Source organism: Staurois parvus, unplaced genomic scaffold (assembly GCF_062004578.1).
Source record: "Staurois parvus isolate SC_StPar_1 unplaced genomic scaffold, SC_StPar_1.0 ptg000006l, whole genome shotgun sequence".
Classification (NCBI taxonomy): Eukaryota; Metazoa; Chordata; class Amphibia; order Anura; family Ranidae; genus Staurois; species Staurois parvus.
This window is the reverse complement of record NW_028317802.1, coordinates 3,472,595-3,487,219: the sequence shown is the minus strand read 5'-3', so window position 1 is coordinate 3,487,219 and position 14,625 is coordinate 3,472,595. Positions and strand designations below refer to the sequence as shown.

The 14,625-nt window shown below is 41.3% G+C and overlaps 1 long non-coding RNA gene across 1 annotated transcript; it reads right to left on the bottom strand.

Annotated features, from left to right (window-relative positions):
• Positions 1 to 9,325: 9,325 nt before the first annotated feature.
• Positions 9,326 to 14,624, bottom strand: LOC149474308 (uncharacterized). The gene is made up of 2 exons (XR_016308885.1): positions 14,466 to 14,624; positions 9,326 to 10,686 (listed from the first exon to the last, which is right to left on the bottom strand). It is a non-coding gene; the product is annotated as an uncharacterized LOC149474308 (long non-coding RNA).
• Position 14,625: the final 1 nt, after the last annotated feature.

Below are 14,625 nucleotides of genomic sequence, written 5' to 3'. Positions count from 1 at the left end.
TAGTTCCTGCCGTCTTAACTCTTTTAAAGTGAACACAGGGCCATTATATTGTAATTTAAAGCCTGAATCCAGAATGCAAGAAATTGAATTACCCCAATTCTTACCCCTTGGTCACTGGGGTTCAGGTCTTCTAAATACTATAAATTATCTCTGAGTTGTGGTCACGTAAACTCCACAACTGTACAAGGATTCTTTCTGTTGTCTGGTTGTGTACAGAGAATAGCAGCACACACCTATCACACACCAGTGACATCCCTTGTCACTCGGGGACTATACAGTTGTGTTCAAAATAATAGCAGTCAGAAATCACTGACCTGATCAATCACTGTTTTTGGTAGAAATGATATTTCTACATGGCAAATAATTTACTAGCAGGTGTAGTAGAGTAATAGAAATCCAGCAGACCCAACAGTCATGACATGCATGCTGCTGATTCTGTGTAATTGAATCACTAATTGAAAGGGGCATGTTCAAAATAATAGCAGTGTGGAGTTCTATTAGTGAGGTCATTCATTCTATGAAAAACAGGTGGCAATTATTGCCCTTATTTAAGGAAGGAAGGCAGCAAATGTTGTACATGCTGGTTAAAATTGCATTTCTCTCTGAAATTCTGAGAAAAATGGGTCATTCCAGACATTGTTCAGAAGAACAGTGTACCTTGATTAAAAAGTTGATTGGAGAGGGGAAAACATATAAAGAAGTGCAGAAAATGATAGGCTGCTCAGCTAAAATGATTGCAAATGCTTTAAAATGCCAACCAAAACCTGAAAGATGTGGAAGAAAGCGAAAAACTACCATTCGAATGGATAGAAGAATAGCCAAAATGGCAAGGACTCAGCCAACAATCAGCTCCAGGAAGATCAAAGAAGGTCTAAAGTTACCTGTGAGTACTGATACAATTAGAAGACGCCTATGTGAAGCCAAGCTATCTGCAAGAAGCCCCCGCAAAGTCCCACTGGTGAAAAAAAGACGTGCTGAAGGGGTTACAATTTGCCAAAGAGTACATTGACTGGCCTGAAGAGAAATGGCGCAACATTTTGTGGACTGATGAAAGTAAGATTGTTCTTTTTGGGTCTAGTGGCCGGAGACAGTTTGTCAGACGACCCCCAAACACTGAATTCAAGCCACAGTACACTGTGAAGACGGTGAAGCATGGTTGCGCAAGCATCATGATATGGGGATGTTTCTCATACTACGGTGTTGGGCCTATTTATCGCATACCAGGGATCATGGATCAGTTTGAATTCATCAGAATACTTGAAGAGGTCATGCTGCCTTATGCTGGAGAGGAAATGCCCTTGAAATGGGTGTTCCAACAAGACAACGACCCCAAACACACCAGTAAACGTGCAACATCTTGGTTCCAGACCAACAAGATTGACGTTATGGAGTGGCCAGCCCAATCCACGGATCTTAATCCAATAGAAAACTTGTGGGGTGACATCAAAAATGCAGTTTCTGAGGCAAAACCAAGAAATAGAGAAGAACTGTGGAATGTAGTCCAATCATCCTGGGCTGGAATACCTGTTCACAGGTGCCAGAAGTTGATTGACTCCTTGCAACACAGATGTACAGCAGTTCTCAGAAACAGTGCTTATACAACTAAATATTAATTAAATGATTCAAAGGAAAGCAAAATCTTCAAACATTTTTCAGTTTAAATAGTGAATGTTTGAAGTTGTAAAGAAGAATACAAACACTGCTATTTTTTTGAACAGTCTAATATTCACTTTTCTTCAATTGTTTTAGAGGAACAACACAAATTTGATATATTTTTCTTCATGTTTTGATTTGGAATAGAATGTGTAGTGTTCCCAATGCATTTGTGTGTATGGAAATAAAAGCTATTAGAAGGATTTTGAGCTTTATTCACTTTTTTCAACACACTGCTATTATTTTGAACACAACTGTATATCCAAATAATTATCCTTGCTGGCAAAGGCAAGATGAAATTACTGGGCATATTGTGGGGAACTAAACTCTGCAACTAGTAATGCTGGTGTTATAATACTGAATTACAGGAGAAGTGTTCAAGACAGAAGGAAGGGGCTTCATGATAATGGCCATCACACAGCCAGAAATAAAAAGTGAGGGATTTCAAAAACAGGAAAGTTTCAATGCTCACAGAAAACATAACATTGTAGAACAGGAGCTAAAACTGTGAGAACAAAGATGCCATCCACTACTAAAGGCAGCTAAAAAAAATTGCAGCTGAGGTTGAAAACAAAATTATTTTTATATAAATATATGTGAAAATGTTAGGATCCAATCAACATTGAATACATCTGTGAAGGTTGTCATGTATCTAGTCATGGTATAGCTAGTAGAACATTCATAAGTAACATTCAACTGGACATGTCATGTAGGCTAGGTTCACATCTGTGCGGGTGGTGCTGCTGTGGATCCGCATGAAAATCCGTGAAGCCGCACCACCGCAGGGTAGTTCTAATGGGACGCCACCCGCACTGGAAAACAGAACCGTACTGGGAACCGAGGTTCCCGTGCGGGCTGCGTTTTTTGAAGAAGTGCAGGGACTTGTTCTCTGCGTGTCATGGGGCACGGGAGTCCATTCAAATGAATGGGCTCTTGTGCCCGCGCAAAACGTACGGCCGCATATATGTAAACCGGGGCTAAATGTTGATGATGGTTTGTAGCTTCTCTCAACCTTTTCAACACAGAGAAACCCTTGAAATAACTTTCCGGTCTCAGGAAACCCCTGCTAAAAATGACTATATCAACAACTTATGACACATTACCGTGATAGTCAGTGGGAAGTATGCTTCTTATGCTTGTGGTCATTGGGAAGAATTACCCCCTTACAGATGGAAACTACCACTATTTTATTCTCTAGGATATCTTTTCAGAAAATATATAGTGTTTTGGGGGTTCTGTGCAATCTTCAGGCCTAAAATGATTTTTTGCAAAATGCAAAAATGGCTCTGGCAGCAAAAGGTTAAAACACAATAAATACATGCTCCTCTGCCTACAGAGGAGCCCAACTAAATTTACCTACACTAGCAACTGTAGAGGTACTACATGTGCATTCATACAAATTGTATGAAAGCAGCAGTTCCCTCTGCAGCAGTCCATCCTGCACCTGTAGTGGCCAAACTAAAGGTGGGAATATACGATTCGTTCATCGGGCAATACGTAGTGTTGACGTCTTCCGTACAAGTGGAAGTGATACAGTGTGCCTGTGACCTTGTAGCCACGCCCTTCCGGCCAGAACAAGCGATATACACAACAATTAACCACTTGAGCTCCAGAGGATTTACCCCCCTTAATGACCAGGCCTCTTTTTGCTACTCGGCGCTTTTTGCTACTACGTCCTTTTTTTCACACAAATAGAGCTTTCTTTCGGTGGTATTTGATCATCTGTGCGCTTTTTATTTTTCACGCTATAAACAAAAAAAGGCCAAAAATTTTGAAGAAAAACAATATTTTTTACTTTCAGCTATAAAAAATATATAGTAAACTCAAAGTTGGTTATAAATTTAGGCCAAAATGTATTCTGCTACATGTTTTTGGTAAAAAAAATCCCAATGAGTGTATATTGATTGCTTTGTGTGGAAGTTATAGCGTCTACAAACTATGGTATAAATACTGCAACTTACGCCATTTTTCTGCTATACAGCACTGCGCTAGTTTAACGGACAATTGCGCGGTCATGCAATATGGTACATAAATGAAATTTACATCCTTTTTTTTCCCCACAAATTGAGCTTTCTTTTGGTGGTATTTGATTGCCTGTGCGGTTTTTATTTTTTGCGCTATAAAAAAAAAGACTGACAATTTTGAGGAAAAAAAACCAATATTTTGGACTTTTTGCTATAAAACATGTCCAGTAAAAAAAAAATGCAAAAATCTAATTTAGTCATAAATTTCTGCCAAAATGCATTCTGCGACATGTCGTTGCTTAAAAAAAATAAATAATACGTGTAAATTAATTGGTTTACGTTATAGCGTTTACAAATGGCAGGAAAGATACTGGGATTTTTAGGGGTTTTTTTTATACTAATAATGGCGGCGATCAGTGAATTATGGCAGCGATCAGGGATTATGGCAGCGACTTATGGCGGGACTGCGGGACTGCGGCGGACATTCTGACTTTGGGGGGTACTGACTTGGGGTCACTGACATCCCCAAAAACACTAATACAGTGATCAGTGCAAAAAGAAAAACACTGACACTGTACTAATGGCACTAGGGAGGAAGGTTTTAACTTTATTTTGCAGGGAAGGGTTATCTGAGTGAGGGGGAGTGTTTTACTAGGGGGCGGGGGTGTGTGCTGCACAGGACACCGCTGATCGAGAGAGAGAAACTCTTCTGTCTCGATCAGCTCGTCCTCGAGCTGACAAGGAAGTGACAGACAGCACAGCTACTGCAGCTGTGCTCTCTGTCACTGTTTACCGCCGATCGCCGGGAAACAGCCGCTAAGGACCGGCTGTGACCCGGCGACTGACATCCGCGATGGTGATCGGTGGGACAGATAGGGCGGCGGCGCGCCTCGCGCGCGCCCCCTATTTGTTTACAAAACACCCGTTTTAAAACGTGGTTTTGCCTGCCAGTGCCGCCCTGCTGCCGTATATCTACAGTGGCTGGGCGGCAAGTGGTTAACAGCAATGAGTATAATATAGTTTATTACATTTCCTATATACATAAATAGTGATACATAAAATATAATATGCAGAATTCTGGTTTCATGATCTCATTAGGCCAATCTACTTTTAACGTTGATTTTTCGTTCGTGTTTACGAAGATTCTTTGGACATAAACATCCGGGTCATTTTCTGTTTCCGCTCATGCGTGATAGTGCTTGATAGATTTTTTTCGTACGACCGTCATACCACCGTATAGAAAATCGGTAGTTTGTATGCAAAACAACATTTTTCACTGTTGTTCAACCGGATTTTTTCGTTCACAATATCGTTTTCGGTTAAAACATCCTGCTCATCAACGAAGAGAAAATCATTCAATCAGTGGTTCCGCTAAATTTTTCATACAATTTTCTTTTCGTGTACGGGGCATAAGAGTACTGTGGGGAAGCTTTTTCTCCGAGGACCAGATGGCAATTTATAAAAAAAAAATTTAAAAATGTCAGAATACACCCTGTACAATTTTGCTGCATGCAGATTTATTTTATACATTTTGATGAAATGCATCAGTTGGGATTCAACATGTTAATGTAATTTCAGGAGTCACTTTCTTTTTTTCTTTTTAGCTTTCATTAAAATAATACCCGGTGATCCTGCCTCAAAGGTCCTTGTTCAGGAAATTCCTGTTGTAGGGCGACAACTTTCTGTCCCTGTCTCCTCATGTTTTTTCACCGTTGCCACCCTATCACACAGACTTTCAACACAGAGACAAAGTGAATGAGTGGGTACAAAAGAGTTATTTACAGCTATCTCCATCACGTGTACTGAGAAATGCTGTGTAGCTATCCCTGGAGTACAGGTAGACCGAAAGTGATCGCAAATAGGCTGCAGGAGATCAGCAGCACAGCCATACCACAATGGATTTTATTTTAAAAAGGCAATCATTTATAATACATTGTGCTTTTGCAAACAGTGTCATTTGGTAAAGAGTTTACAACTACTTTAACACATACTAAAGACTTGTTATTGGGATGTCATCGGATTTAACCTTAAAGTGCTGCATATGTGAATAAAAGGTTACAACATTACCCTGTATGAACAATCAGCAATTTAAATAGCTGAAAGTGTGTCATTTTTGTCTTACCTGTATTGCCTCGCATATTCCTACACCGTGGTTGACTTAGTATTCAAATTGTCTTACTTTGCATAAAAATACATATTTTATGTGTAGTTTCTTAGGGAATTTAAAGTCTACATACAGTGAAAAAAGAGACTAAGCTGACACTTGGAGAAATAGACAGCTTTCTCCAAATGCATTTTTTTGCATGTATTATTTTTTTCTAGACATTTTTATTTTTTTCTAGACATTAGTAAACACACGTTGTCCTGCCTAACCCCCTCCCTTCAACATCAAGAATAGATTTCCCATTCACATGATTACTATTATTGACTGACATAGTGGTAACATGATCAGAAGCCTGTCCCGCTGGCTCCCAATCATAAACAGAAATTGAGAGATGTTTGTGACAGCCCGATCACTGTGCTGGGCCCACCTCGGCCTCCATGTGTGTTATGTCATGGTACATTTGCACACATATGCATTACATGGTCGACAAGAGGTTAACGTCACCTCATATAATTGAGGGACCTTATCCATGAACTGCAACCTATGCTCAGGAACCAACTGAACCACCAGGTGGCTGTGTCCCATAATAGTCTGTGGTAACTTTTGAACTTCAGAATGAGAGACACATGAGGGAGGAAGTGGCCTGTGGCGTGCGTAGCGTGCCGTGGCAAAAATAGGTGTGGCCAAATGCTTAACAGTGGGAGGGGCCTAAGGCACATGGTTAAACAAAACCAGGGCTTCCTTGTAGCTATAAAATATGCTTTGATTGCTTTGCCACAAGCAAGAGTCTCACAGACACAAACCTCAGCACAATCATTTAAAAAAAAAATAAAAAGCTTCCATTTTAAATGGTTTTGCATCAACTGTGGAAGAGTGCATTATACAAAGTGTGGAAGGATTCAGGAATGCATTATGCACAGAGTTCAGGATTCAGGAATGCATTATGTACAGAGTGCAGGATTCAGGAATGCATTATGCGCAGAGTTCAGGATTCGGGAATGCATTATGTACAGAGTTCAGGATTCAGGAATGCATTATGGGCAGAGTGCAGGATTCAGGAATGCATTATGCGCAGAGTTCAGGATTCGGGAATGCATTATGTACAGAGTTCAGGATTCGGGAATGCATTATGCACAGAGTGCAGGATTCAGGAATGCATTATGTACAGAGTTCAGGATTCAGGAATGCATTATGTAGAGTTCAGGATTCAGGAATGCATTATGTAGAGTTCAGGATTCAGGAATGCATTATGCACAGAGTTCAGGATTCGGGAATGCATTATGCACAGAGTTCAGGATTCGGGAATGCATTATGTACAGAGTTCAGGATTCAGGAATGCATTATGTACAGAGTGCAGGATTCAGGAATGCATTATGCGCAGAGTTCAGGATTCGGGAATGCATTATGTACAGAGTTCAGGATTCGGGAATGCATTATGCACAGAGTTCAGGATTCGGGAATGCATTATGTACAGAGTGCAGGATTCGGGAATGCATTATGCACAGAGTGCAGGATTCGGGAATGCATTATGTACAGAGTTCAGGATTCAGGAATGCATTATGTACAGAGTGCAGGATTCAGGAATGCATTATGCGCAGAGTTCAGGATTCGGGAATGCATTATGCACAGAGTTCAGGATTCAGGAATGCATTATGCACAGAGTTCAGGATTCAGGAATGCATTATGCACAGAGTTCAGGATTCGGGAATGCATTATGCACAGAATTCAGGATTCAGGAATGCATTATGTACAGAGTTCAGGATTCGGGAATGCATTATACACAGAGTTCAGGATTCGGGAATGCATTATGCACAGAGTTCAGGATTCGGGAATGCATTATGTACAGAGTTCAGGATTCGGGAATGCATTATGCACAGAGTTCAGGATTTGGGAATGCATTATGTACAGAGTTCAGGATTCAGGAATGCATTATGCACAGAGTTCAGGATTCAGGAATGCATTATGCACAGAGTTCAGGATTCAGGAATGCATTATGCACAGAGTTCAGGATTCAGGAATGCATTATGCACAGAGTTCAGGATTCAGCATTGTGAACATCTAGCACAGCCAGGGATTGATGAACAAGATGGCGGGGGTAAGGCTGCAATGAGAATGCGTGCAGCTGTCAAGTTCAACCTGTGATGTCGGAGATGGATGTGGCCAATATGTGTTTCAGGGGCTCTGCTCCCTTTTAAAAACAACCCGTTCATAGGGCAACAGCTAGCATTTATACAGTGCCAACCAAGAAAAAGGTGGCAAGGGGCAAGACTAATTGGAACTACTGAAGGTTTATTATACACCACTGTGGGTGCACATGCAGTAGTTTCAATTGGTCCTGCCCCTTGTCACCTTCTGCCCTGGCCGGCAATGTATAAATGCCAGCTCTTTGGCTATACAGTGCTTACTTGACAAAGGGGGCAGAGCCCCTGAAATATATATCGGCCCGCACATCCCGGACATCAGGTTGGAGTTGACAGCTGCACATTCTCTCTCATTGTGGTTGCAAGCCCCCCAGGCTTGCCCACCAATCCTTGGCTGTGCTAGATGTTCATACTGTTCACACTGCTGCAGATCCTGCTCAGCTGGAAGTTAGCATATAAAGAATAGATAGAGTACTGTAGGACAAAGCTCCTGGGACTGCGGGACAAAGGTGAAAATGCGGGAAAGTCCAGCCCAATCCAGAACTGTTGGGAGGTATGGTGTAAACAGTCCCTTTTAGCTAAAGCCCTCCTGTAGTGATATAATGGGTGAGTCAGTGTCTATATTTAAGACAGGTTGGGAGAAGCCTTAGGCAGTCAGGGGATAGGAGCCAGAAACCCAACCAGCAGGCAGCTGCAGTCAGCTAAGTGGAAGTCCTGGACAGGGCTGGAGGACAGGATGAGGTAATCCTGCATTCAGAAAAGCTTGCTGTAGTCATCCTGTCTCTTATGGTGGTGGAGGCTAGAGTGGGTTGCAAAAGGCCTTAGGCCAGGTCAAGTGTTCCCTAAGCTGAGGCTATCCCCCTGGAGGAACCGGGTGACATGTACTAAAGCAGAGGTGAACTGCAGTGATCTTGTCTCAGAAACTGCATGCGAGACATTGTGAGCTGGACACAGATAGCTTAAAGCAAGCCAGAGTCAGTGAATTCCAATGACTCTGGGAAGGAGAGAGACTGAGTAGGGGAAGATAGTTTGATAAAAATGTGGTGTGTGCTGCTTTCCCATGTGACTACTGCAGATCATCCACTATATATGACTGACAGAAGTATTGTCAAGAAACCCCAGATAGTAAGTCAGTGTGATGTGACTGTAAATGCCATCTTGAAGTAACATCAGTAAAGTGCAGCAACTATATTTTGTGTGGACATTCCTTTCTTATAGATATGTGTAGTTAATTTTGTCATGAATCAGAAGGAATATTTGTTATTCAGACATTCAGATGTATCTGAATTTCCAAATCACAGTTGTAAGAAATTTCAACAAATTCAAAATAAATTATGTGATGGACCACCTGGCACCCCGCCTGGATGCCTCCGCCAATTAGGGCCTGTGGCCCTCCAAACCCTTTCAGCAGACCGATAGCTAAGACCAGCCCTTTACCCCAAGCATCATACACAGACAAGATATTTATGTAAAAACCAAAGGAATAACTTTATTGAACAGAAATACAGGATTTTATACACTTACAAATAGGGGCAGTCCCTGCATGAACAATAAACACAAATATTACAGACATTTCACAATGGTTAGGTAAGGAAGTAAAGTTGACACAAGACTAATCAGGTCCAGACAGAAACAATAGGTTACTCAATTAACAATGGGAACTCACACCTAGAAGGCACACAATGGGCACACAATGGGGAAATTCCACAATGGAAGAAAGACACTTCACACCTAGAGAGGATAGGCAAACACAGGTATAACACACAGGTAAAACATGGTATAAGAGTAAACACCTAACACCTTAATAAACAGATTACATATAACAGCAGGAGACCTCAGCATCAAGTTGTTTGAGCCAATTATAATCTTCTGCTTTGAGTCTCTGAGTCTAGGAGGGTTGAAGCAGTCAGTGTTGGCTTGGAGTGTTGATTCTATACTCCAACAAAACACAGAGGCCCAAAATCTGTGTTGGAGAGGCATGGACTTGAACCCAAAGTAAAATTACTCCAAAGGTCCCTCAGGCACACACCTCCCAAAGATTAGAGCCCCTTTAAACACCAGGGCCCATAGTCAGTAGGCAAGAGGCTAGCCTGCAGTCCCCTCCAAATGCTCCTGTCCCAGTTGGGTCTGTCACAAATTTTAACAAAACTAATTATCCAAATTCGAAAATGAGTTTGAATTTGAAATGAAAATATGTTGCAATAAATACAGTAAGGTATAAAAGTGAAATAAGATGATGATTCCTATTTAGGTTGCTTTACAGAATAGAACAGAAAAGAATAGAAAATAAAAGAATAGAATAAAACAGAATAGAAAATAAAGGAATAGAATAGAACAGAAAATAATAGAATAAAACAGAATAAGATAGAATTATAATTATTATTATACAGGAATTATATAGCGCCAACAGTTTGCACAGCACTTTACAATGTGAGGGCAAACAGTACAGTTACAATACAATTCAATACAGGAGGATTCAGAGGGCCCTGCTTGCTAGAGTTTACAATCTAAAAGGGGAGAGTCAATTGATATAAAAGGTGATAACTGTGGAGGATGAGCTGATGGACAAAATACATGTACAATTGTTGGTGGAGGCAGGAAAGGCTTCTCTGAAGAGAAAAGTTGTCAGGGATTATCCAAAAGTGGACAGAGTAGGAGATAGTCGAACAGATTGGGATAGGGAATTCCAAAGGATGGGATGGCCCGGGAGAGGTCCTGGAGGCGATCATGGGAAGAGGCGACAAGGGAACTAGAGAGCAGGAGGTCTTGGGAGGAATGAAGAGAGTGATTTGGTTGGTATTTTGAGACTAGGTTAGTGATGTAACTAGAATAGAAAAGAAAAGAAAGAAATAGAATAGAAAACAATAAAATAGAATAAAAAAAAAATAGAAAAAAATTAAAGAATAGAACAGAAAAGAATATAACAATTATAGCAGTCTTTCGAATTTCAAATGACGAATTTCGCAATTTTGAATCCATTTGAAAATAATGAATATAGAAAATGAATCTGAATATACAAAACAAATTCCAAAAAATGAACCATTCTAACAGAACAATATGACGAACCAAAATGAATAACTTAATGTAACCAACTATTCTTAACGAATGAACGTAACTAAATTACATTTTCAATGCACATTTCTACTTTCCTATACAGGAGCGGACTGACAACGCATGGGGCCCTGGGCAATAGCGGATCATGGGGCCCCTGTGTCCTTGCCCAAACTCAAAAAAGCCTATGTAAAAGGTACCAGGGGCATCTCATGGGGCCCCCTACTGACCCCGGGCCCTCAGGCAGTGCCCAAGTTTAGAAATGGTCAGTCCGCCCCTGTTCCTATAAATACTGATTGCTAGGAATGTTGTGAGGAGACCTCTGGCATGGAGATGGGCACAGTATGGTGGAGGGAAAGGAGGGTGGTTGTGGAAAAAGCAGGGCAGGAACATGTGCTCTTGGCACCAACACTCCATTTACAACCCCCCTTACACATTGGCACATGCCTAGTCTTTTCACTACAGACACTAATGTAGAAGTAAGCAAGTAAACAGCTTCTCATTGGTGTCTATGGAGAAAAGGCATTGCGCTGTACATTGCCACAGTGGACAGAATGGTAGGCTGAAGTCCATGAAGGAGGCCACCAGGGGCGGACTGACAACTCATGGGTCCCCGGGCAATAGGGGATCATGGGGCCCCTGTGTCCTTGCCCACACTCAAACCACACCCCAAAAAGCCTATGAAAGGTACCAGGGGCATCTCATGGGGTCCCTTACTGACCCCGGGCCCTCGGGCAGTGCCCGAGTTTCCGAATGGTCAGTCTGCCCCTGGAGGTCACTATACTGTATGTTTGTAGTTGGCGCTCTATATGAGATGGGAGGGGGAGGCAACAGACCCAAAGTTATTAAAACTATTTTCATCTTTTAAGGTAAACCAGTTGCAAACCTGAAGAGTAAAAAATAAGCATAAACTACTGGCGCTTGTGCAGTTGCAAACCTAAGCAAATGAGGATAAAAAGGTATATGAAGAGGTTACCGTTAGATCCAGAGATATAAGCAACTGAAGATGCATGCAAATCATGGATCTTCCTGCACAAATTGAGCTTAGCCCCAGTGTTCCCGAGCTGAAATGATTGAGTAGGCTAACCTTTACATTGATGACCAATAGAGAGGCTTGGGAGATGACACAGGATGGGGCCAAACCCAACTTTTACAGATAAGGTTGAGATGTTCATATAACTTCAGCTGCCTATATCTTTTGACCTACTGATTATTTTTTTTAACTTTGTTTTATCATATACAGTTTGTGTTGTAAATGTTTGTAACAGGTCTGCTTTAAATGCAACTGAAACATCTGTTTTTATAGGGCATATAAGAGCTAGCTACAAAGTAAAACTCTATCCCAAATATCTGTATTTCTGTATACATAAAGTTGTAATAAATATAATAATATTTATCTGCGATGCTATTAACAGCCTTTGAATAAGGAAACTTAGAGGTTTATTTACTAAAGCTGAAGAGTGCAAAATATGGTGATGCTCTACACAGAAACCAATCAGCTTCCAGGTCTTATTGCCGAAGCTTAATTGAACAAGCCAAATTTAGAAGCTGACTTGGCTACCTTGCACAGCTGCTCCATATTCTGAGTGCACCAGTTTTAGTAAAGCTACCCCTTAGTGATTTTGTTTAGCCTGACTTAATTCTCTGCATGCTGTATCAGGGGTATAGATAAGGGGAGATATGGGGATCCAACCTGCTCCCAGGTCACCTTTGTATGTCTATAATAAGGCCTCATCCCCTACATCCTCTTCACTGGCTGGAGGGAAGCTGTACTTAACAACCACTTTAAATGTACTAGCAGATCTAAATACACTAACAAACTGAAGCTACCCTCCAGCTCACACTTTATAATCAGTTACAGTAACTTGTTCCTTTTGGGATAATGGTTTTGCATGAATAAATAAAAGTGGTTCATTAAAAGCATTCCTGGCAATGGTAAATGCTGTGACTCAATCCTGTAAACTGATACACCTGAAAGAAAGCTTATTCTTTTGAAAAACAACAGACTCACTGGCTGGATCACCAGGTGAAAAAATAAAACTAATGCAGCTATCACATCTAAGATCTGGTAAGCTGCAATATAATAAATGTTTGCTTTTGTGATAACTTTAAATACCTCTGTCACCAATGCAAGGGGTAAGGGGTTAATTAACACTGCAATGATTATGCTGTGGTTTTTAAATGCCTGACTCTTGTTTGTGACACAATAATTAAAGCATAGTTTGTGGGTACAAGGACTGTGGCATATGTTACTGTGTACACAGTGAGTAGGCTCAGGTTTTTAGCCCCTTCCACTGTTAGTGCAATTTTGCCAAACCTACAATTTGTCTTGGCATGCTTTGCACGTCTCCTGCTTACTCAGGGTAGCCAAGCCTGAACCTTCCCCAAAAAGTGCTCTGCGGCCCTATGCTGTTCCATATTAAATAAAAGCTACAACTCATCTGGAATGCCAAGTTAAAGTAAAAGTTTAAATGTTAAATCCACACTGATTAAAAGGCACACCAATTAATGATGTTATGTACTGTATTTTTTAAAAATCATGCACTGTATTTTTATGTGCAGCTAGTGTGTCAGCAGGGTTTACAATGGGACCTGGACAAGGGAGCACTCATGCCCTTAGAGGCAGCTAGAGCCATATGCCAGAGGTATAACTCATCACAGTGATACTGACATGCATGTTGGACTCTTTTACTCACTATTAGATGTGTATCTCAGGAAGTTCTACACCATTACTGATTTGTGCTTTAGTACATCAAGGTCTCACGCCATCTACCTGTAACTTCCAGGCCAGATCCCTAGGACTACCCCTACTGCAATCAGATACAAGTTGGGGTACCGGTCACCAGGGAAGGAACCAAGCACACAGGCCCCTTCACTACCAGGGACCTCCATCACCTATTCCAAGTCACTTCCGCTTCCCAACTTGGCTGGCTGCTATATTGCACTGAGACACTAGTACTGTAGCCACTGGAAATGACAGTCCAACTCCAAAAGGGTTAACTTGACAGTTTATTAGGACACTGGTACTGCATTTTCTTTTTACACTGTCTTGGTTGCCCATACTATGCCATGCATGCAACCCTTTACTTATGTCCTTGAATAACTTCAGACCAGGCAGAACTGATAGCTCTTCTTCCATTCTATCTTCACATTGCAATACAGTTCTTGTTAACATCAGTCCACATTCAGTAATCTTTCCTAACCTCTGGTGTCTCCTGGTATCCCTTGCCACATAATAGCTCATACCTCAGTAAAACAGAAAGTCCATAAAGACCATGATGTCCATGTCCTGGGAACCCTGACCAGATTCCCACCAAGGGAAGAACGATTAGGCAAAGTTCAATCACATAGCAACATAATCTCCTTTCTGGTTCCCATACATGGAGTGAATAACAGCCCCTATAAACTGCTCTTCCCTTGTATTTATCTGCACCGATAGGCCCTAGCTACATGTACATACATTGTGCAAGTGTATCGAACCAACAAAGCATTGCAGTATACATGCAACACATGCAAAAAATTATTCGGGCACTGGCCTACAGGTATGCTTACCTGAATTTAAGTCTGTAGAAGTGTCTTGTATTCCCCAAGTCTGAGAAACACTAGAAGCCAATTATGCAAGCTGCAGTGCACTTGTTATGACAAGGAACCTGCTGACAGAAGGAAAGAGCAGAGAAACAAACTCCTTAGGCTTCTACTGTTCCTTCACTGT